The sequence below is a fragment of the Lathyrus oleraceus genome, chromosome 6, assembly GCF_024323335.1.
Source record: "Lathyrus oleraceus cultivar Zhongwan6 chromosome 6, CAAS_Psat_ZW6_1.0, whole genome shotgun sequence".
Taxonomy (NCBI): domain Eukaryota; kingdom Viridiplantae; phylum Streptophyta; class Magnoliopsida; order Fabales; family Fabaceae; genus Lathyrus; species Lathyrus oleraceus.
The window spans coordinates 366624213-366647382 of NC_066584.1; the positions used below are offsets into that span (position 1 = coordinate 366624213).

The 23170-nt window shown below is 33.7% G+C and overlaps 1 long non-coding RNA gene across 8 annotated transcripts; it reads right to left on the reverse strand.

Moving 5' to 3' along the window:
• Positions 1 to 20363: 20363 nt before the first annotated feature.
• On the reverse strand, positions 20364 to 22686 carry LOC127097782 (uncharacterized). Of its 8 annotated transcripts, none has more exons than XR_007793170.1 (5): positions 22358 to 22686; positions 22130 to 22235; positions 21233 to 22029; positions 20948 to 21023; positions 20364 to 20778 (listed from the first exon to the last, which is right to left on the reverse strand). It is a non-coding gene; the product is annotated as an uncharacterized LOC127097782 (long non-coding RNA). The 8 variants fall into 8 exon arrangements; XR_007793166.1 differs by having other exon boundaries at positions 20948 to 21104; XR_007793167.1 differs by having other exon boundaries at positions 21105 to 22029.
• Between the last annotated feature and the right edge of the window lie 484 nt (positions 22687 to 23170).

The following is a 23170-nucleotide window of genomic DNA, read 5'->3' on the forward strand; positions in this document are numbered from 1 at the left end:
ATGACCAATGAAGTGATTTTTGATGACTCAAATTGACTTATGCATGGCTAATGAATAAGAGACCCATGTGGAATGGTTTGATGGTCTGAAAGCAATTAACATGCAAACACAAGAGCAAACATGAGATGGAAAAATATATAGATCACATATGACGATATTTATTATAAAGTCGCTATAAACATATGAAATGAAACTCATAATGGATGCATTGAGATTTTTGGAATTGAACAAATATTACACATATCATACACATATCACATCATATACCTTTGAAAATAAACAGGTAAAAGCAATACTTACTTACGAAATAAGAAACAGGATTGAAACGATATTACATCACCATACGGAAGACGGAGGATACACAAGCATTCCACGAGAAACTTTCGAGCGAAAGTTGAAATGAACACAACAAGTGCCACAAACACAAACAAAACCAAAACACCTTTACCGTTTTTCTCTTTGTACAAGTATTTGAGAATGCTATTAATAATGTACCCAAGCGAATCATTGACTTGATGTTTGTCTAAATACTTAGACTTTTAATCATGTTCAATCATGATAGTAATCTCGCTCCTCCTCACGTTTTTTCATCTTAGGTTGATCAATCCTTAATTTGATAAACTTTGAGTATGTCTTGATGAGGATAACCTACATCATTAACAACAATACCTTTTCCGATGCATCTTAGATAGAGAACATTAGCAATAAACAATACACTTTTATCAATTAAAAAAACACTAAACGTTAACCTCTTTGGTAACATATTCTATCTTCCTTGTCACCAAGTCAAGAAATGGATAAGTGTTACAAGTATTATATCTTGAGCTTCCATGAACGAGATTCCATACTCTCTTCATAGTACCAAGACATTTATCCTATAAGATCAGCGACTAGTGCTAGGTATCCAACTTCATTGGGTCCTTGATGATTAGTGAAAGCTTGGTTGCATTTAGACAACCATTGATGAGTGCCTTTGGGGACCAATAGTCTCATAAAGTTACACTTTGCAATGGTATGACCCTTCATGCATAACTATACCTTCTATAAGGATTATGAGAAGGCATATCATGTTTTGAAGTGTCAATAGCAAAAGTTACTTTGGGTTGCAAAGCCTTGTCCAACTTGGCTTTAAGATCTCTTGACTCTTTTTGCCAAATATGAAAAGTGTCACATCTAAACCATGAGGTTTTATTACCATCACACTTATCCTTTAAAATATATATCATAGATTTCCTTAGAGATTCCATATTTTTTTTCATATTCCAACATTTTAGCTTGCAAATGAGAGAAAATTCTTTTATTTGAAGGTAGCTTTTTGAAAGGTTCTAAGGCTTGTCTTTGTAGATTTTCAAAGCATTCTTGCAATTGAGAATAAGATAAGTTATATGAAGATTTAGGCTTAGAGTGACTTACATTATTTTTCTTTCCTTTGTTAGCCATGTAACACATCTTTGTCGATTTGTCTCTTGAGTTAGAACTTTCTCCACTTGAAGAACCACTTTCGCTTTCCCAAGTAACATAAGCCCTTCTAGACTTATTGGACCTTTTGTGATGACCTCTCTCCTTTACTTTCATGATCTTAGGAAACTCTGGCCTAATGTGACCTTCTTTGCCATAATTATAACATGTACTTATACCCTTACTTTTCTTCTTCTCATCTTCCTTTGAGGAATTTGACAACCTTCTGGATTTGCTGTGATCATCCTTTTCGGGATACTTATTTGCTTGTTCCTACATATATTTATTGTACCTCTTGATGAACAACCCCATATCTTCTTTATCAGAATCTTCGTCATCTTTAGTTTCACAATTACTAAGCTCATTCCTTGAGGACTTTAAACTAGAAGTCTTTAGAGCAATGGACTTCTTCTCTTCCATCTTATCTTTACCTTTATCTTTCTTCATATTTTTTTCATACTCTTTTTCATGTTTTTCCAAGCGAGTGAGTTCTTGCTCATGTTCTTTCAATTTGCCAAACAAGATAGTGAGATCAAGTGCTTTAAGATCATTCGCCTCTTTAATCGCGGTGACCTTGGGTTGCTATTCCCTATTAAGACATCTTAAAACCTTGTTAGTAGCAATAAAATTGGAGATAGGATTAGTAAGGGCATTCAATCTATTAATAAGATGTGTGGATCTCTTTTGCATGTTGGCAATGGTTAAACCACGCTTCATACGAAAGAGTTCAAAATCTTGGTTTAATGTATTGATTCTAGCTTGTTTGACCTCATTAGTTCCCTCATAGGCAACTTCTAATGCGCCCCACATAGCTTTGGAGGTACCATAATGAGAAACACGATAATACTCATCAACACCTAAAGAAAATATGAGAATATTTTGTGCTTTCCAATCATGTGACCACAACCTCTTATCATTATCATTCCATTGACTTTTCGGTTTTGGTATGGTGACACCTTCATTATTGTTCATTGTAATTTCATTTGGACAATTGATGATTACATCCCATATACCCTTGTCAATGAAGTTGACATGGATATGCATACGAGATTTCCAATATCCATAATTTTCACCGGTATAAATAGGTGCTCTATCATACACCCCTTTAGGTTCGGTAGCCATTATCTAATAAGAAAATCTTAAGACCGGAAACAACCGGAGCTCGTGATACCACTTGTTATATGATAGCTCTAGATCTAGAAGGGGGGGGGGGGGGGGGGGGGGGGGGGGGGCGAATAGATCTCAAGTTAAAAATTCATCCGAAAATTTGACTTAGAAAAATTTATGGCGCGGAAGCAAGTTTGAAATATTTCCTGGATCAAAAATCGTCTAACTGAACCTACTATTGAATAGACCGTATATGCGTAAAGGTGTCAATGTTATGATAATAATCCACAAGTCAATCAACAACAATTAAGCATAATTAATTGAATAATTTACAACAGTAAAAGTCTATCTCCAATGATATCCACACACAAAAAACTAAGTCAAACAATTTGTCGAATACTTGATGTGCAAAAAACAAAGTTTGGAATTTTTACTGTGTTTGGTGTTCTATGAAATCCATTCACAACCAAATGGTTAGTGATAAATACAACAAACATAAGATTCAAAATGTAATCAAAATTATGATCCAAACTATGTTGATCCGGTGATCAAAGCAATCAATAATTTATGAATTGAAAAATAAAAGAGAGAGAGAGAGAGAGAGAGAGAGAGAGAGGAGAGAGAGAGAGAGAGAGAGAGAGAGAGAGAGATAGAGAGAGAGAGAGTACACAAGGATTTGTTTACGCAGTTCCCCAATCGACCTCGCTATGGGTATGAGGCCTCAATTCGAATTTGAATTGATATATTATTATAATAAATCTTTGCAAATGTATGTATACAAGAGATGAGAGATCAAATCCCACAAACCCTAAGTTTATTATTGACTCTAACACCTCCAAAAACCTTGATCAAAGATTGATCAAGACACCAACCATGCCGCTTCAATTCACCTGTTGTTGCTACTTCCTTGCACGAGCTTCTTGTCTCAAGGATTTCACCCAGCTGAATTAATCCCAAACGCACACTTGTTGAACCCAAGATTTGTCAACACGATCCACCGTTTCACATTACTCCCTTGCACAACACACCTAGTCCCAAGGCTTTCACTTGATCAGATCCGAATTGCACAGTCTTGTCCAAAATCTTAAAACCCTAAAGATATTGAAGGAAAACCCCACCTCAGTTTTCCGATTTGAATACCTCAAAGATCTCAACCCAATATTCTCGGTACAATAAACCTAATTGGGAATTATCAATCCTAATCTAGATGGCGCCTAATCAAAAAATGATTATGTGTAACTTGATTATGTGTATGCATAGATTGAATCGAAGATGATGAAATACTTTGAAATCCTGGATTCATGTAAGTTTACTCACTCTAGAAACCTTACTAAAGAATGATGCATGTATATGGTATTTATATGTATATGACCAATGGAGAGACTCAGATGATACCGTCTAATATACATAAAAGCTAATTCCTAGTTTTGACATCATACAAAAACCTATCTAAATGGAAAGATGCATTCACACCTATCCCATTCCTCTTTCTCTCATTAACACACCTCCCAAGCACAAAAATAACCTCCGTTTGTTCTCTTAGACAAATCTTCCTTTTCAAGGGTCCATTCAACCACCAAAAAATCACTCTTCATCCCTTAACCACTTATGTTTTCTCAACAAACAACCATCACTCAACCTTTAAAACCCCTCCTTACCTACACTACCATACACAACCACTTCCGGCGAACTTTCAACATCCATCTGCCATTAGCCACCCTTCTTTACCGTGTGAGACCATACACCACTCTTTAAACTAACCTTCCGCCACTGTCCAAATACGACCCTAACAAAAAAATTGTAACTTAACCCTTAGTCGCTGGTCTCCGTTGAACTCAGTTCACCACCAACAAAAACCTACAAAACTCTTTCCCTTCAAATCAAATTCACCGTTACTATTCATGTCCGACAACCTACAAATAACCAGAACCACCACCAAGTTTCTTCAAACTCTGACTCCGATCTACACAACAACAAACAAGCATTGCAGTTTCCTCATGTGCTTTGGATATCCTTTTCTGTTTGGCTTTGCAGGTTGTTTACAGAAATGTGGAGATGCCAAAGTCAGACAAGCTGAGACCATTTTCAATGATGCATGATAAGAAAGCCATGGATATGCTAATTTGATGAAAGTGATGACACTATGTTGCTGTTGTATTTGGTTCGTGTTATCCGTTTGACGTCGTGGTAAAAATTCGGATCAACCTCACATTGGTATTGCACTGTTTGGTGTTTTGAATGTATTAATTTTTTTGATTTGATCATTGTTTTAATAATAATGTATGCGTGGTTGATGGTGTTGGTTTGTTATTTCTTTTTGGTTGTGTAAATCAGACTTAATCAGTGGGATGAACATTGTTTATATGTCATTATGCTGTTGATTATTCTTTTGATATATTAATATGGCATTCTCGCTGCATTGATGAGTTACTTTCATTTGGTTGATGTAATGTTCCGTTTCAGTTTATCTTCATTATAAATATAATTTTGTGTTGCTGTTTCCTTTTGTTTAATTTCAATGCGTTAAATCGGATTTGAATCCACAGATTCAACATTTATATGTCGTTATGCCTTCATATTTTTGTTTGATATATTGATACGATTTTCCGTGCTATGATGCTTGCGTACGACATTCCACTTTTGTTGTCGATACACACAAACCAACTTTGAGCACATTGCACATGGTTTTGCGTACATCTCATTGTAATATGCTTCATTTTAGTTCTGATTGAGAGGTTTACATCATTTCAAGTTAATACAATGGATTTCACGAATGTGTGATTTGAATCTCATTTCATTACAATTTTATTGTTGAGCATTTTAAATCCCTTATCTTTCCATTCCATTTTTCAATGGTATGCTTTACGTTAGCAATTCATTTGATTCATGATAGCAACAACGATCCTACGTCGTTACGCTTAAATTGAACTTGAATTCTATTTTGTTAGACTTTACACAACTTTGCATTACACGACATTGATTCGCGTCCTCTCACCACGATCTTGATCCTGTATATTTCATTTTGTTCTTGCTTTTTTTCTTTTGATTCAATTCAATGAACGTGTGATATACATATGTCGCATACGCTTGTATCTCTTGTATCTCTGCTTGCATGTGCTGATTCTATTTCCATTCTGTATCTTTATTGTAATCCTCATTCAAAAAATGTACCCCACCACCGGGTTGTATTGTTTAATTAATTTTATCACTTTTCTTTCAATTGATTTGATATCTTATTTAATTACTAATTCAAGACTAAAACCAACCACTTAAAAAAAAAGAACAAAAATAATATCGATCCAACGTCGAGTAATCTTTCTCAAACCAAATCATATCATCCTGTTTCAATTCAACGCAAATGAAAATCTCGATCAACATCGAGCGCCTTTTCCTAATTCAAAGTTAAAACACTTAATCATACTAAAACATAATTTTAAAGGGTGAAAAGAGAGATGGTCTAGAGCCTTCGATTCCTCTCATCGATTGATTGGATATGAGTTTCCTTACTTGATGATTCGAGCAATATTCATCCATTTAAAAAAATTCTAATCTGCTTCATCTCAAATCACTTTCATAATCAAACCTTAATCAAACTCATTTTTGTAATAACTTGGACGAAAAAGGAGGTGGTCTAGAGCCTTCTATTCACTTCCCTGAGTACTTGGATACGAGTTACCTTACTCGACCATTTGAGTATTTATTGTCCATCCAAAATACTTTAATGATATCCAAATCCTTTTTGCAATTAAGGATGAAAAAGGAGATGGTCTAGAGCCTTCCATTCCTCTCCTTAATTGTTTGGATATGAGTTGCCTTACTCGACCATTCAAGCAGTCGTCATCCAACAAAACATTCAACTAATCAAATATATCTTTTCTCTCCCCGTGCGATCGAACCTTTTTCTAAACGAAAGATGCTTCATCCATTCCTAGACGATGCAAACAAGCTTTGTTCCTACATGCGCAAGAATAGTAGAATAACTTAGTAACACTACACTAGACAAACATAATAAGAGTAGAATTTAAAACAAAAATTGAAACTTTAAAATAAAAATGACAAAATAAACAAAGCAAAAATTAAATTTGAAATATTGCACAATATTTCCTTGTTAAAATTATCAACAATCCCCGACAATGACGTCAAAAACTTGATGACAAGTTAACAAGTGTACTAGTCTTGTCGGAGTAATAAAATAATTCGTGTCCATAGAGATTGTGAATTAAAATAAATAAATAAAAATGCAATTTAATTTAAATAACATGGGATTTTCAATAGTTATTTGATACGAAAACAAGAACGAGAAAATTAACATAGTAAAGTTTGATGCAGAAAGGCGATTAAATCTTTTTATTAAATCCCCTAATTATAACTGTTGATGAATTGTGTATCAAATGAATTACAATTAAGATATAATCTCATAGCAAATTAACAAGACTAATGCATACAATTCCTTGGTATACAACTCACTAATTTACACAATAATTCCTTATCTCGCCAGGACAATTCAGACTTAAAACAAACATTTCTAAGTTCGTTAATTCAAAATCCACAACTTATAATTACGTATTTCTATTTAATTACTAAGTTGAATAATTATCATAATTCGGATCGATAGACTCACGTCAATAATCCTTACTCATCCGATATTAATCCGCGCACTCGTCAACATACAAACAACATTAAGCATAAGAACAATTAAATAACGATTAGAACATAAAGGAATTCAATTAATATCAAACAATCATATGATCCAAAAAAGTACAATTAGATTCATCTCAAAAGACTCAATCTAAAATAACTTAACTACTCATAGTGAAATTTATATTTACCATAAAGTTGATAAGAAGTATACATCAAAATCAATAAAAAATATGCTCTCCAATACTCTTCAAAATCATCCATAAAAGCTCATTGGCCGTCACTTTCTCTCTAAAATTGGGAACCCCCAAAAGTTCTGCACCTTTTCTATTTAAAGTTACGAAACATGTCAGAATATTTTGCGTCATCCCGACCACGTTGGTATCGATCGTGATCGTGATTTGACGTTATTGCACCCATAATGTCAACATCGTGGCCGCGAGAAATGTAATGGATAATTTTTTTTCTTCCCTTTCCTTCAAATTTCACTAATTCTACTTTTCTTACTCTTTTGCAACTTTGTTCCATTCTTCCATATTTCCGCTTGACTTTTCCTCATTATTCCACCGATTCCGTCAAAATTCTTGCCAATATTATTTAATGACAATGTGTCATCAATTGAGAACAAGATGTCATACATAATGTTGAAACCATGTGCACGATAATGCGATGACATAACAACAAATAAAAAATAAGCAAAGTAAAAGACACATGTAATTGTTAACCTAGTTCAGTGCAAAATCACCTATGTCTGGAGGGCGTCGTGCCTATGAAAGGAACTTCACTAATTATTAGTCAATAGTATACAACGGTCTCATATTAACTTTCCCAGTTCAATGCCTTTTCCTTATACTACCAGTGGTTTTCGATCCAGACTCCCCCTGAATTTGAGACCCCTCTCATTTTCACTCAAACACTATCCCAAGTGTTTGTACAATTAAAAAAATATAAGGCGTGATAAATCGCATTTAAAATCAAATACCATGCTCTTCTAACTAATGAAAGATACCCAAGAATAAAGTATTACAAACAGAAAACAAAAGGCTTAATGAAAACAAGAAAGCAACAAACTTTATTCTTCAAGGTCTGAATCTTTAAACGAGGTCAAACCTCTCCTTAAATAGAAACAATATCCAATGAAAAAACATAGTAGGATTTTGACAAAAAAACAAATGGATTCCGAAAAGCTCAAGAAGAATATTTCTGATTAAAACAAATCATGAATCTCGAGGGAATCAAAATCAATTAAATGTTTATTTGACATAAATAAGAATTTCAATATCTCAAGCAAAGGAATTCATAATAACATTATTTTCAAATAAAAGCGAACTATACATCAAATATCTGGTTGAACTATAAATGAAACAAATCTTATTATAGTGATATTCAACCAGATAAGAAACACGCGCCAAAGACAGAGTGAGACATAATATCTCATACTAAGTCAGAACATCTTGCTTAACATGTTGTCTAAAAAAATTACAATAAAATGTAATAATAGAGGCCTTCGTCCTTCTCAAGTACTTAAGGATATTCTTGACAACAACCTTATAAGTGTCACTGGAATCAGACTTGTACATACTCGTTGCACTTAAAACATACAAAATATCTGGTTGAGTACATATTGTGTACATGATAGATCCTATTGCAGATGTATATGGAATCTTATTCATGTGATCCCATTGTTACTTAGACGAAGATAATTGTGTTTTTGATAGACAAAAGCCATGTTGCATAGGTATGAATCATTTCTTGGAATTATGCATATTAAAGCAGTTTTTGTGATCTATATCTATAGATCCCAATTTCCAAAATATAGGTTACTTAATCCAAGTCCTTCATAGAAAAACATTTCCGTAGCTAAATTTTCACTTGCTGCAAGTTATTGATATCATTATCATTGAGTAATATGTCACCCACATATAATATCAGGAAGACAATCATGCTCCCACTAACCTTATTGTAAATAGAAGACTTATCTTAGTTTTTAATGAATCCATATTATTTTACTATTTCATAAAAATGAAGATTCCAGCTTCTGGAAGCTTGATTCAATCCATAGGTTGATTATTATAACTTGCATATTCTTTTGGCTTCTTCAGGTGTGTCAAATCCTTCAAGCTGTATCATATACACTTCCACAAGCAGATTCTCATTAAGGAAATAAATCTTGACATCCATCTCCCATTTTTCATAAATCTTGACATCCATCTTCCACAACTGATAGTGTTTCTTACTCGTGTTCCTTCATAGGTATGTCATTACTTTGTGATTCTTGAAATTCTTCAAGGTCTACTTTCTTCCCATTTATTTCTTTTGAAATAAAATTATTTTCTAGGAATACTCCAGTTCGAGCAACAAATATTTTTTTCTTAAAAGGATTGTAAAAGTAATATCCTCTTGTTTCTTTAGGATACCTCACAAAGAAGCATTGATCAGATTTAGGCTCGAGCTTAGTTAAAACTTTGTTGTTTCACATAAACTTCACAACTTCAAATCTTCATATAAAACATATGTGGTTTCTTACCATTTAATATCTCATATGATGTCTTTTCAATTGTCTTGGGTGAAACATAATTAAGTGTGAAAGATGCTATCAATAGAGCATGTCCTCCAATTTGTGTTGTTAAATATTAGATTTGTAAGTGTTGAGTTCAAATAACTAATCAACTATGATTGAAAATATGATTGAATATTTCAACTGTGTTCATCATCTCAAACATATTTATTCTTATTTTTCTTAAGTCACATTTATTTTATACAAAAATAAACTTATATAAATGTGTAACTTTTACCAACTTAATTTTGATATTAACTCGTTTTCTTCTTGAATGAAACCTCTTTTCCATAAAAAAAAATCGACTTATTTCATTCAGAAATTAAATTTGAATTAATTCTTAAATTAAAATTTATATTATTTTTGAGTTGATTCCATTTATTACCGACACTAACAAACCCTCATATAAGAGCAACAAATAGTTGATTCGATTCATTGTCATTGCTAGCGAACTCCCGAGTAATAAAACGTAAGAAACTCACATATTCAAATCACACTTACTTACAAGTTACATAATTGAAACTTGAATTGAGTTCAAGGTTAGATGCATAAACACCAAGCCCGTCCCCACAAGTTTTGAACACCATGATTGTAGCCACAGCCTTTCCGCCCTTACGCTAATCATTTCATCTCATCCATGTCTATGTGTGAAAGGGAATTTTTTTTTGCTAAGGCCCTCTCAATCATTATATCTCAGTTTTTTCTTTGCCTCTTTTTGCTGAGACAATTTATATGTACATTATTAATTTTGTATCGTATTAGACTATACATGGAGACAATTTGTGCAGCCTGTAATACAATTCTAAAAACATGAGATGTAAATTGATAGCGATGGCAGATTAAAGTAGTGCCGCACAATTTATAATATATATTGAGATCATACCGTACCCCCAACAAAAAAAATTATTGAGATAAATACTAATTTTAGAATTGCGAAAATGAAGATGACGTAATGAATAGATGATAACTGTAAACAGTGATTATGAAGTATCAAATATAACTATCAATTAACTAATAATAACTAACTTAAACAATTTATAGCTGAAAGGCCTACAATTGATTCTTCACACGATCGTTTCATAATCGATAAATAAAACTTTAATAGAACTCTTCTTAATGATAGAGTTATACACTATTACCCTACTATAGTTTTATTTTATCAATGTTTGGTTCAACAACAAAAGCTACTTTTAATTTGTTTTTCTTTTAAGAGGTTAAAATGTTTACTCAAACATTGTGTCCAATTCAATACTGGACAATTCAATATAAAAAAAATTAAACCTTCTAAATAGAGACGAAGTCAGAGATTTTAAACTATGGAAATAGTATATTAATTTATGAATTTGTTACCATTTATTTTTAAAACATAAATATATTATATTTTTATGAGATTTACTTTTAAGAAATATTTAATTATTTTTTTAATTTTTAATTTTTATAATTTTCTCAATTTTTTATAAACAAAAATATTTATTTATCTATCGATCTATATATAAATAAATAAATAAATACTGATGATATAATTAATTACCTGTAAATTTTTTGTGATGAAATTTAAGTGTTAAAATAAAAACCTATAAATTTTTTAAAATTTTAGTCAAAAATTATTTTAAAATTAAACACAAAATTAATTAAATTATATCTTAGTCAAACATATTTTAATTTTAAAATTGACTTTCAAAATAAAAGACTGATTCGTCTTAAAGAAGATCTTAAATAATTGCTCATATACTATGTAATTTTATATTTAATTTTTAATAATATGTTTATAGCAAAAATAACATTTCAATTAATTTCAATTATACTATTTTAATTAAATATAATTCTTATTAATTATTACATAAATATATAATAATATTAAAAAAAATTAAAACATAATGGGGGCACATGCCCCCTTATACGATTCATGTGCCTCCGCCTCTGCTTTGCTTTTAAATGATTAAGAATAAATCTCTAACTGATTTCTTGTTTTCTCTATGTTCTAATGCTTGAGAACGCACCTCTTCTCTCATAAAAATGGTTACAATCAAAATTGAACCTCAAAAATTCTGATCTAGCTTCTCATTAAAAATGAATTTTAATGAGCTTTTAGGAGGATTGATAGAAAATTATAAAATAAACCAACTTTGTACGAGCGTCAAAATTTTATTTATTATTTTGTTGTCCTTTTATATTTCGAGCTTCAATTGTATGAGCTAATAATGAAACTCTACTCATAAATAAATAAAAAATAATGATGATTGAAAGAATTGGAGAGAGACAAAAGAAAAATAACGTAACTAACCGTAAGATAACTCTTCAATTTAAAAAAAACTCAATTTCTTTCTTTTCAATTGAAACTAACAATCGGTTTATATACACCAGCGCAAATTCAAATGCAATTCAAATGAAAATGAAACTAAACAATTTAAATTTGAATTACATTTAACACCATTCCTTAATTCATATTCAAGATTAAAAAATCAACAACAACAATTTCAACAATCAACTTGATGAAGTGTTTAGTTTTGATTGTCTTGGTTAACATATCTGCAAGTTGCTTATGAGTGTTGTAGTAAACAACCTCAAGCTCTCCATTCTGAACTTGATTGCGCAAAAAATGAAACTGTGTGTCATTGTGCTTGCTTCTTCCATGCAACACTGGATTCTTGGCAAGACTTATGTCTGATTTATTGTCAATCATCAACCTTACTGGTTTGCTCACCTTGAACTTCAATTCCTGCAGCAAATTCATAAGTCAAATAGCATGACACGCAAACAAAGCATCATTTATGTATTATGCTTCACAAGTTGACAATGCAACCACTGGTTGCTTCTTGGAACACCATGAAATGGAAGCTCCTAGATACATGAACATATACCATGTAATACTCCTTTTGCCCAATCTGTCACCACACCATGTAGTACACCTTATGTCCACTATATCACCACATCAGTCTGAGTCTGAGCTCTTGCTCATGTTCTTCAAACTTATCAAATAAAGTAGTAGTTTCTAATGTCAATAGGTTGTTAGCTTCCTTGATGGCAGTGACTTTAGGTTGTCATTCTCTATTAAGACATCTCAAAATTTTGTTAGTAGCAATTTCATTGGAAATCGGACTATCAAGTGCATTCAAACGATTTATAAGATGAGTAAACCTCTTTTGCATATCGGCAATGGTTTCACCATACTTCATATGAAAGAGTTCAAACTCTTGATTTAAAATATTGATTCTAGTTTGTTTGACCTCATTTGTACCCTCATGGACTACTAGTAATGAGTCTCACATAGCTTTAGCGGTTTCGCAATGAGAAACACAATAATATTAATCAATTCCTAAAGAGGAGACTAAAATATTCCTTGCTTTCCAATCACAAGACCACTTTTTTTTCATCATCTGCATTCCATTGTGTTTTTGGTTTAGGTACAACAACACCATCCGCATTGATCATGGTAATTTCAAATGGACCATTTTGGATGACGTTCCATACATTCCTTTCAATAGAATTGATATGGATACGCATACAATCCTTCCAAATTAAAAATAGGCGCTTTATTATACGCCTCTTTAAGTTCGAAAGTCATAATCTAATAAGCAAATTTGAAGCACAAGATAAACCGGTGCTCGTGATACCACTTGTTAGACGAAGACAATGATCTAGAGGGGGGGGGGGGGGGGGGGGGTGGGGTGAATATATCACAATAAAATTTTCTTTGATTAAAATTCTATTTTAAAAATATTTGCTATGGCAAGCAGAAGCTATTCCGGATCGACACTCGTCTATCCCGAACCGTTATCAGAAGAATCAGATATGCGTTTAAACCATAACGAAACATATACTAATTATGAGAAAGTAAATCAATATGTTTTACAAAATAATCGTTTAAAAAATATCACACTTTATAGTCAATTTCCAATGAATTAGGAACCAAAATTGACACAAACAATTTATCAAGCACTTGGTGTGCAATAAACACCAAGCTAATTTTCTTTTATGTTGAATATATGAGAGACCAATTGTAATTGTTTAGATTGCAATTATCTTTACAAAATAGTTTGAATCACTTCAACACAACCAGAAAATCCAGTTTATCAAATTGCACATTTTGTGTATAATCAAAATGTACACACACACACACACACACACACACACACACACAGAGAGAGAGAGAGAGAGAGAGAGAGAGAGAGAGAGAGAGAGAGAGAGAGAGAGAGAGAGAGAGAGAGAGAGAGAGAGAGAGAGAGAGAGAGAGAGAGAGAGCACCAAGATTTGTTTAGGCAGTTTTCCAATTGTCTTCACTATGAGTACATCTTCCCCCAATTCCAAATAGAATTGAGATATGTAATTTCCCTTTGTAAGAGTTGTATACAAGAGAAAAAGTAGAAATCTAAACCCTGAAACCCTATGTTTGATGTTCATCCTAACTTCTTTTCTCCCCTTGATCTTAAGTAAGATCAAATAACCCAAGAGTTCCAAGTCGATCCTTCAGTTACTGCTACTCTTTTGACAGAACCCCCGTTCTTCAACGCTTTCACTCGACTGAATCCTCATTGAGAAATCTTGTATAAAACCCCCAAATCAGTCCTCGATATTGGAGGAAAAACCTAACCAGTTTTATCAAAGAAACCCCCAAAGAATACTCAAACCAATTATGATTACAACAATCCTAAATTAGACCTTATCAATCTAATCTAGATGGCACTCAACAAAAATGATTATGTGTAATTATTGAATGTATGAAGAAAAGGTTGAAGATGAAGAGAAAATTCGTTGTATATTCTTGGTTTCTATGTAAGAAATGATGCATGAATGTGTATTTATATGTATGTGTGTAAAAAAAAACTAACAAAATATATTTTTAGTTGAAAAAATTACAAATTTTGTAAAATGGAACAATATGTAGCGCCACATAGACAGGATGTAGCGCTACATAGACTCTATGTATAGACTCAAGTTTCCTATGTAGCGCTACATATAAGGAAAAATATTTTTCTTGCAAAAAATCTTCAACATGAACCGCTACATTGTAAGAACAAGATTTGGTTTTACATCTGACCTTTAGTTTTAATGATAACAATACACTGTTTCTTAGAGAACAATTTTGTACCGTAATGGTTTTGTATAATGTGTAGCTTGTTGGTGTAAGCCCTAGAGGCCAATACTTTTGGTACTTGTATCGAATTATTTATTAATAATAAAAGGCATTTTCTTTATTATGGTTGATTAATAAAGTCCCTAGAATAGATAGTCCGTTTAATGTATTAAGTGTGACTTAATCATGAGAACACATTAAACATAAGGGCACTATTCTTAAAGTATCCGTAGTCGAGCTTTAATGTGAAGTGGGATAACATTAAAGCATTAAGACTATTATGTTTGTAGACTGATGATCACATCTCATGGATCATGGATAAAGAGTTATCAAGTCTTAAACATAGGTATGAATATTAGGAGTAATATTTATACCGGATTGACCCGCTATGAGAATACTATATAGAAAGTTATGCAAAGTGTCATAAGTTATTCTCATGGTGATAATAGTGTATACCACTCTTCGACCTGAAACCACTATGGATCCTAGATGTAGAGTCGAGTGCTTTGTTGCTGATCTAACATTGTCCGTAACTGGATAACCATAAAGACAGTTAATGGGTAATCCACGAAGCATGCTGAGGGACATGAGTGTCCTAGATGGAATTTGCCAATCCTGCGTAACAGGATAAATGTCTATGGGCCCAATATTGAACTGGACAAGGGTGACACAGTCTATACCTTGTGTTCAATATAGACATAAGGGCAAAGGGGTAATTATACACATAATTATTATCACAGGAGATTTTGTCAGATCACATGACATTTTCGTGACTTGGGTAGCAGTGATGTGTTGCTAGATATCGCTCACTGTTTATTATGTTAAATGCGTGATTTAATATAATTGCCAACGTCGCGAAAACCTATAGGGTCACACACAAAGGACAGATTGATAAGAGATAGAGTAACTAAGGAACACCGTAAGGTACGGTGCACTTAAGTGGGAGACGAAATATGGTAAGGTACCAAATACTTAAGTGATTTTGGGCATATTATAAGATATGGGCCAAAATACACTTAAGTGGGCTTTTTAGCTTGAAGCCCATACAAGTGGTTCTATAAATAGAACCCCTTGGGTAGAAGCATTGTCACTCCAATCCACTCAGACAGAAATTCAAGTAGAGACTTGGAATTTTGTTTCCCTCTTTCTCTCACTCAAAGCCTTCATTCATAACAGCTAGCACTGCGATTGAAGGAATCCGTTCGTGTGGACTGAGTAGAGACGTTGTCATCGTTCAACGTTCGTGATTGCCCCGTGGATCTGTATCAAAGGTTTTGATCATTATCAGAGATCTGCACCAAAGGTTTGAATCGCCACAAGAGGTAACGATTCTATCACTGATCATGCCCATTCGTAAGGATCACTAAATGGAGAAATTTTTAAATTCCGCTGCGCCTTGGATGGCAATTCTCCAACAGTGGTATCAGAGCCACTTACGAAACCATGAATCTGATAACTGTTTTTGTTCTATAATAATATGATTAAAGACAGAATGAATCAAAGGTTAAATTGAGATCGATCAAGTTACATATATGTGATATATGTAATCCTGATGCAAAATACATTATATATGATATAATGTTCTCGTTTCGTTCATTCAAACCCTCGATGATTGTTTTCCTTTGAGCGATCAATGTTCATTTGCTTCTTGATCTGACATTAGTATGGTGAAGCAATGGCGTGTTGATCAATCATACTGAATTAACAATCGAGATGTGTTTGACGGTCTGAAATTGGTGCATCAGGGTTAGTGACGGCACAAGGGTTGTGTTGTCAGAGAGTTATGCGATTGGGGTTTGACTGCACAAGAGTTGTGCTTTCTAAACACTTTTTGGAACAGTGTTAACCGGTTAACGCATATGGTTAACCGGTTAACGCAATGCGAAATAATTTTTTTTTAAGTTTTCAAACAGTGTTAACCGGTTAACGCATTTGGTTAACCGGTTAACGCAAGGCGGAAAACAGTTTTCCAAGACATTTTCAAATGGTGTTAACCGGTTAACGCATTTGGTTAACCGGTTAACGCAAGGCAGAAAACATTTTTTTTCAGATTTCAAACAGTGTTAACCGGTTAACGCATATGGTTAACCGGTTAACGCAAGGAAATTTTCACCCGTTCGGCTAACTCAGTGCTTTAAAAGTATCAAGTGTTGATACGAAAAGCGACATCAATTTTAAATGAATTGTTCATTAAAATGTGATGATCGGTCGTCGAAATTTAATTTGATTTTAATTAATTAAAGGAATTAATAATAATAATAATAAAGTGTTTATTATTGTCTTGTGGTGATCGGTTATGGCCTTAGTTTTCCTTTATTCTGCTTTGGGTTTTAAAATACGACCTGCGTGTCGTGCCTCTCTCTTAATCTCCCAAATGTAACTTCTTTTCTCATCTCACTCCCTCGTATGTAAAACGAGTTTCTTTCATGTAATGTAATGATATGAAGAAAGCAAAGAAGTTAGTGCCAAAGGAGGACAACCTTGAAGATCTTGCTTGGAGAAGCTTAGATCGTTGTAGGTTAGCTTAGGTTCTCTCATTGGCTTGGGAGAACAATTGCGCTAGGGGCCATAACTGTTTCATTATGTATGTATGTATGTTGATGCATGTGAATGTATGTTGATGCATGTGAGAGACGGTTTATATGATAAACAAGCCGGTGAGATCAGAAAAATTGCAATTCCCTCAAAATAAATATTAAGTTTTAAGCTTTCCAAATTTTAACACTCATCAAGACTAGTATCGAATAATGTAGGTTTCGCCTACGCGAGGTGCATGTTCTATATTAGTAAGGTGCGATGGGATAATTGTAATATCCAACTGTTAAAACAATGGGTCAAACTTAACTAAACAAATTATAATAAGATTATATATATGTTTAGAAGCAAGAGTTGGGAATGATCCATATGATGGATTGGAATAAGGAGTTATTCACCCAACTGAAATTTTCGAGAGTTGTATGAGATACAATTGGAAGGAGTTCCTACCTAAATAACCTAGTTTTGTGTAATCCGCCTACGCGGACTTAGAACGAAGTGAAATATGGATCTCGACCCACTAGAAAATCTTCCAACGGGATTTTCCGAATCAGATGATGAGGGTCATTTGTTTTGAGAAAAATAGTGGGAGCATGTTTAATTAAAGGCCTAATTAAATATGTCAATGATACTTATATTTTCATTAATCCTTGTGTAGATTACCATGACAACAAACACCTCTAACAACATATTGCGATCAAACCTTAAGAAGGAAAAATTGTCTGGGACAAATTTTCTGGATTGGTACCGAGACATGAGGATTGTCCTCAAACATGATAAAGGGAAAGGCAAGGAAGTTGCCAAACCCAAACCCACTAGTGCTGCTTTGAAGCCTAGTGGAAGCATAGAAAAGGAAGGCACCTGCTTCCATTGCAGTAAGACCGCACACTGGAAGAGGAACTGCCCAAAGTACCTGGAAGATAGGAAGAATGGAGTAGAGACTCCAACTTCAGGTATTTTTGTTATTGAAATTAATTTATCTACTTCTGCATCATGGGTATTAGATACTGGATGCGATTCTCACATTTGTACAAATGTGCATGGACTGAAAAGGAGTAGAGATTTGGCAAAAGGTGAAGTCGACCTACGAGTTGGCAATAGAGCAAAGGTTGCTGCCTTAGCCGTAGGAACTTATGAATTGACTTTACCTAGTGGTTTAATAATTCAGTTAGAGAACTGTTATTATGTACCAGCAATTAGCAGGAATATTATTTCCGTTTCTTGTTTGGACAAGTTCGGTTTTTCATTCATAATAAAGAACAATTGTTGTTCAATTTATTTGAATGATATATTCTATGCTACTGCTCAAATAAACAATGGATTATATGTCCTTGATCTAGAAGTGCCAATTTATAACATTAATACTAAAAGGATGAAACCTAATGAGTTAAATCCAACTTACCTCTGGCATTGTCGATTAGGCCACATAAATGAGAAACGCATTTCCAAACTCCATAAAGATGGACTGTTGGACTCTTTTGATTATGAATCATATGAGACATGCAGATCTTGTTTAATTGGAAAGATGACAAAGTCTCCATTCACAGGAAAAGGTGAAAGAGCTAATGATCTTTTGGCCCTCATACATACTGATGTATGTGGACCACTGAACATATCAGCCAGAGGAGGTTTTCAGTACTTCATCACATTCACTGATGATTTCAGTAGATATGGTTATGTGTATTTAATGAAACACAAATCAGAGTCCTTTGAAAAGTTCAAGGAATTCAAGAATGAAGTACAAAACCAACTGGGTAAGAATATTAAAACTCTTCGATCAGATCGAGGTGGTGAGTATTTAAGCCTAGAGTTTGATGACCATCTGAAAGAGTGTGGGATCCTATCCCAACTCACTCCTCCTGGAACACCCCAATGGAATGGTGTGTCTGAGAGAAGAAATCGAACCCTGTTGGATATGGTCCGATCCATGATGAGTCAAGCCGATCTTCCAAACTCCTTTTGGGGACATGCGCTGTTGACCGCAGCTTACACACTTAACCGTGTTCCGTCCAAAAAGGTTGATAAGTGTCATACCCCGATTTTGGTCCTGAATTTTTTTATTTTTTTGGCACTTGGCCTAAAATTCATTTGCATACGTTCATTCCCAACTCCATATTTTTGTTACACATTGATCATTGTCTATGCCTTTTTGATCATGGTGCTTTTGACTATAAAATGGATTTTAATCATTTGACTTTTGTAATTTTTCAATTTTTGATTTTAATTTCAAATTAAGTTTAATTCCCAAATTTCAATTTAATTTTAATTGTTATTTTTACTAATGATTCAAAACTCTAATTGATTTTTAATTTTCAAATAGATGTTAGAATTGATGTCAAAGGTAATTGTAACAAATTATTGGATTAATTTGATTTTAATTGGGTTTTCTACTGATTTTTTATTATTATCTAAATTGATATTTAAATTAGTCTTGGATTATTTCTAAAAAAATCCATTTTTATATCCATAGTACATTTCAAAATCAAAATAGCATTACAACATTTTCATAAATTACCAAAGTCATCTTCCAAAGGACAAACATTTTAAAACCATAAACATGGACTTGGCATTCCCTTGATCCAACCTACACCAATTCACCTTTTCACTTGAACCATGCAATATTTCCATTTTCCAAAATTCTAATTTCATATAACAACTATCATATAATCATACATTTCCCATTTCATATTCAAAAATCACACATTCATATTTCAATTACATCATTCATTCATTTACATGCATGATTTTAAAGTATCTTACATGAATATTTGGAAGCTAAAACTCAAACTTTCGATAGTATTCCAACCTTGGACAAGCTTCATGCCTTGGGCGGAGGAGGTTATAGAGCCGATCTTATTCTCATAGATTTAGTGCAATTATGGAGGGTACTGTTTCGCAAACTAGCCCAACATGGGTTTATGAATTCTCGCACAGTTTACAACAGCACTGGCAGCGGCTCATTTAATAAATACAAAAAAGCTTGGCCTTCCAAAGTATAATAAGCAGCTGATTGGCAAAGTTTCTTACTAACATGGCTGTTGACAAATTGATCATACATAATTCTTTCAGACACTCTCAAATATTAAAGCAGACACAAGTATTCAGGATGTTACAACAATAATGGATACAAATGGACTTTGTCTCAATGACTACCGACCATGATTCCGTTATACAGTTCGCCTTAATGCAGGTATTTCCCCGACGCCTGCCACCGTTTCTGCAAATGGCACATCTTTAAGCAGTGGAGATCAGTCACTAACAAGACAGCAGATAGAAGAGACTCAAATTATTGTGACAACTCCTGAGAAGTGGGATATTATCACACGGAAGTCCAGGGACCGAACTTATGCACATCTTGTGAAGCTCCTCATTATTGATGAGATTCTTCTCCTTCATGATAACAGAGGGCCTGTAATCGAAAGTATTGTTGTTAGAACAGTAAGGCAGATTTGAAACAACCAAAGATTATATTCGATTGGTGGGATTGTCGGCTACTCTCCCTAATTAGGAGGACGTGGCCCTATTCTTGCGTGTCGATCTGAACAAGGGGTGGTTTTATTTCGATAACAGTTATAGACCTGTGCCTCTTTCTCAGCAGTATGTTGGAATCACAGTAAAGAAACTCCTTCAGAGATTCCAGTTGATGAATGATACCTGTTACAAGAAAGTTATGGGTATAGCTGGAAAACATCAGGTTCTTATCTTTGTACATTCAAGGAAAGAAACTGCTAATACCTGCATGATGCACACGAAGAAAATATCACAGTGTATTCCGTAAAAAAGGAAAGAGAGAAAAGCCGCAAATCCTCATAGAGGTGCCATAAAATCTTCAAGCGCATTGGCTTCGAATAATTGCCACGAACCTTCTTTGTTGCATCAGAAGTTCTTGAATTGGTAGAACATGTTGGTGCAATAAGTGATCTTTCGGGTAAAGCAAAACTTTTTTGGTTCTTCCCGCGGCAGTATTAGATGTGTTCTTCATTCTTTGGATTTTCACTCCATTGCCTACAACGTTAAATAAACTTCAGGCCAGAAGGATGATGATAAAATTGGATATGTATCGGAAGTTCACCAATGCTTTGGGCAGCAGATCTAAATGCACTGTCACGATATGCCTTAATCACTTCTTTAAGGAGTCCTGTGAAAATCAAACCATAACAGCCAGTACCCAAAGCAAAAAAAAAAAAAATGCAATGCAAATCAAGTCTTTGAAAGTAAGAAAGAAAAAAACTCATGTTCTGTCAAGAAACTCAAATGGACTTCACCTTCAAAAAGTTATGCTGATGAACCAAAGCACATCATTAGGGGATTTACTTGAAAAAGATACGGTTAATGGCTATAGTCCAAGTCCCGGTTCAGCATCATCATCCTCTTCGCCAGCATCTCCAACTGCTTCAATGAATGCAGAAAGCTTTCTCAACGCCCTGTGGAGCTTATCGCCAAAAGTCATGGTTGTTACCGAACAGGATTCAAATCACAATGGTTCAACTCTAACGGAGCGTCTGCTTGAAGCCCTATATTCTTATGCAACATTGTTCGATTGTTTGGAATCAACTGTGTCTAGAACATTACTAGAGAGATGTCAGCCCAACCGAATCGATATCAGACATAACCTCCAAAACCGTAATAAAAACTGCTTTTGGAATCTTCAACATTTTTACTGCAGTAACACAAAACAATTGGCAAGTGTTAAAAATCCAGAAATTTCCCAATTTGGGATTAAGGCAAAAGCGATTAGAGAAAGCTTGCGTTAAGAGTACCTTTCCGAATTGCAGCTTCAAAGAGGACCAATCCAGTACTGAACTCAAAAAAGTGTTTTGGCACCTTCTTCTTTGAGCTATAAAGACACGAATTTGAAACCCTAACCTGAAGCATAAAAGGAGACGAAAATTGAGAGAGAAGGGGGCTTGAAAAAAAAACGAAAACCCTAGAGAGTTCGACGGCTACTGAAAAACAAAAAACCCAAAACCGGAGAATCAAAGATAAACCTGTTTTGGAGAGTTGAAAGAGTTGGAAGCTTCATCATTGCCGTCTTTACCGCCGGAGGTGAGCGTTTTTTTGCTTCAGCCATTGATTTCTTTTATGATTCGGAAGCGATTAAGAAAAAACGCACGTTTGAGAGAGGGTTATGATGTGAGAGACATGAGTTGGAGAACGATTTTGTGAAGTGAAATTGTGAGAGAGAGCCTGAGCGGTGATGAATGAGGACGGAGAGAGTAAAGGTTTAGGGACGAGCGATTTTGAGATTGAGGGAGTGAGAACGATGAGTTTACTATTCCTCCCATTTTTATTTTTTTTCTTTTCTTTTCTTTTATTTATTTAAACCACATAAAAGCCATTTAAAAAAATTTATACTTGTAGTCTTTCTTTGTTTTTTTAGTTAATAGTGTACATTAATGTCTTGTTTGTTTGTCTTTTTTTTTATTTAATAGTGTACATTAATACTTGTTTGTTTGTCTTCCCTATTAATTTACTAGTTATTAGTCTATAGAAACCCAACAGCCATGCGGCTGGGTTTAATCACTAGTAGACTAACAGTTCTTTTTCTATTTAGTTTTTTTATTTTTTTTTTATTTTAACCCTTTTTTATTTTACCTTAGTTTATATATTTAAGTCAGTATTAAAATATTAGTTAGTTAGTAAGTGGTCTGGTGGAGGGGAGTTGGTCTCTAGATCTTTAGTGTAGTGGGTTCGATACTCTTAGGTGTGGTTTTTCATTCTTTTAATATTTCTTTTATAATTATGCTTTATTATTCATTTTTTTTATTATTATTCTTTGTTTAATACTATGATTTGTTTTT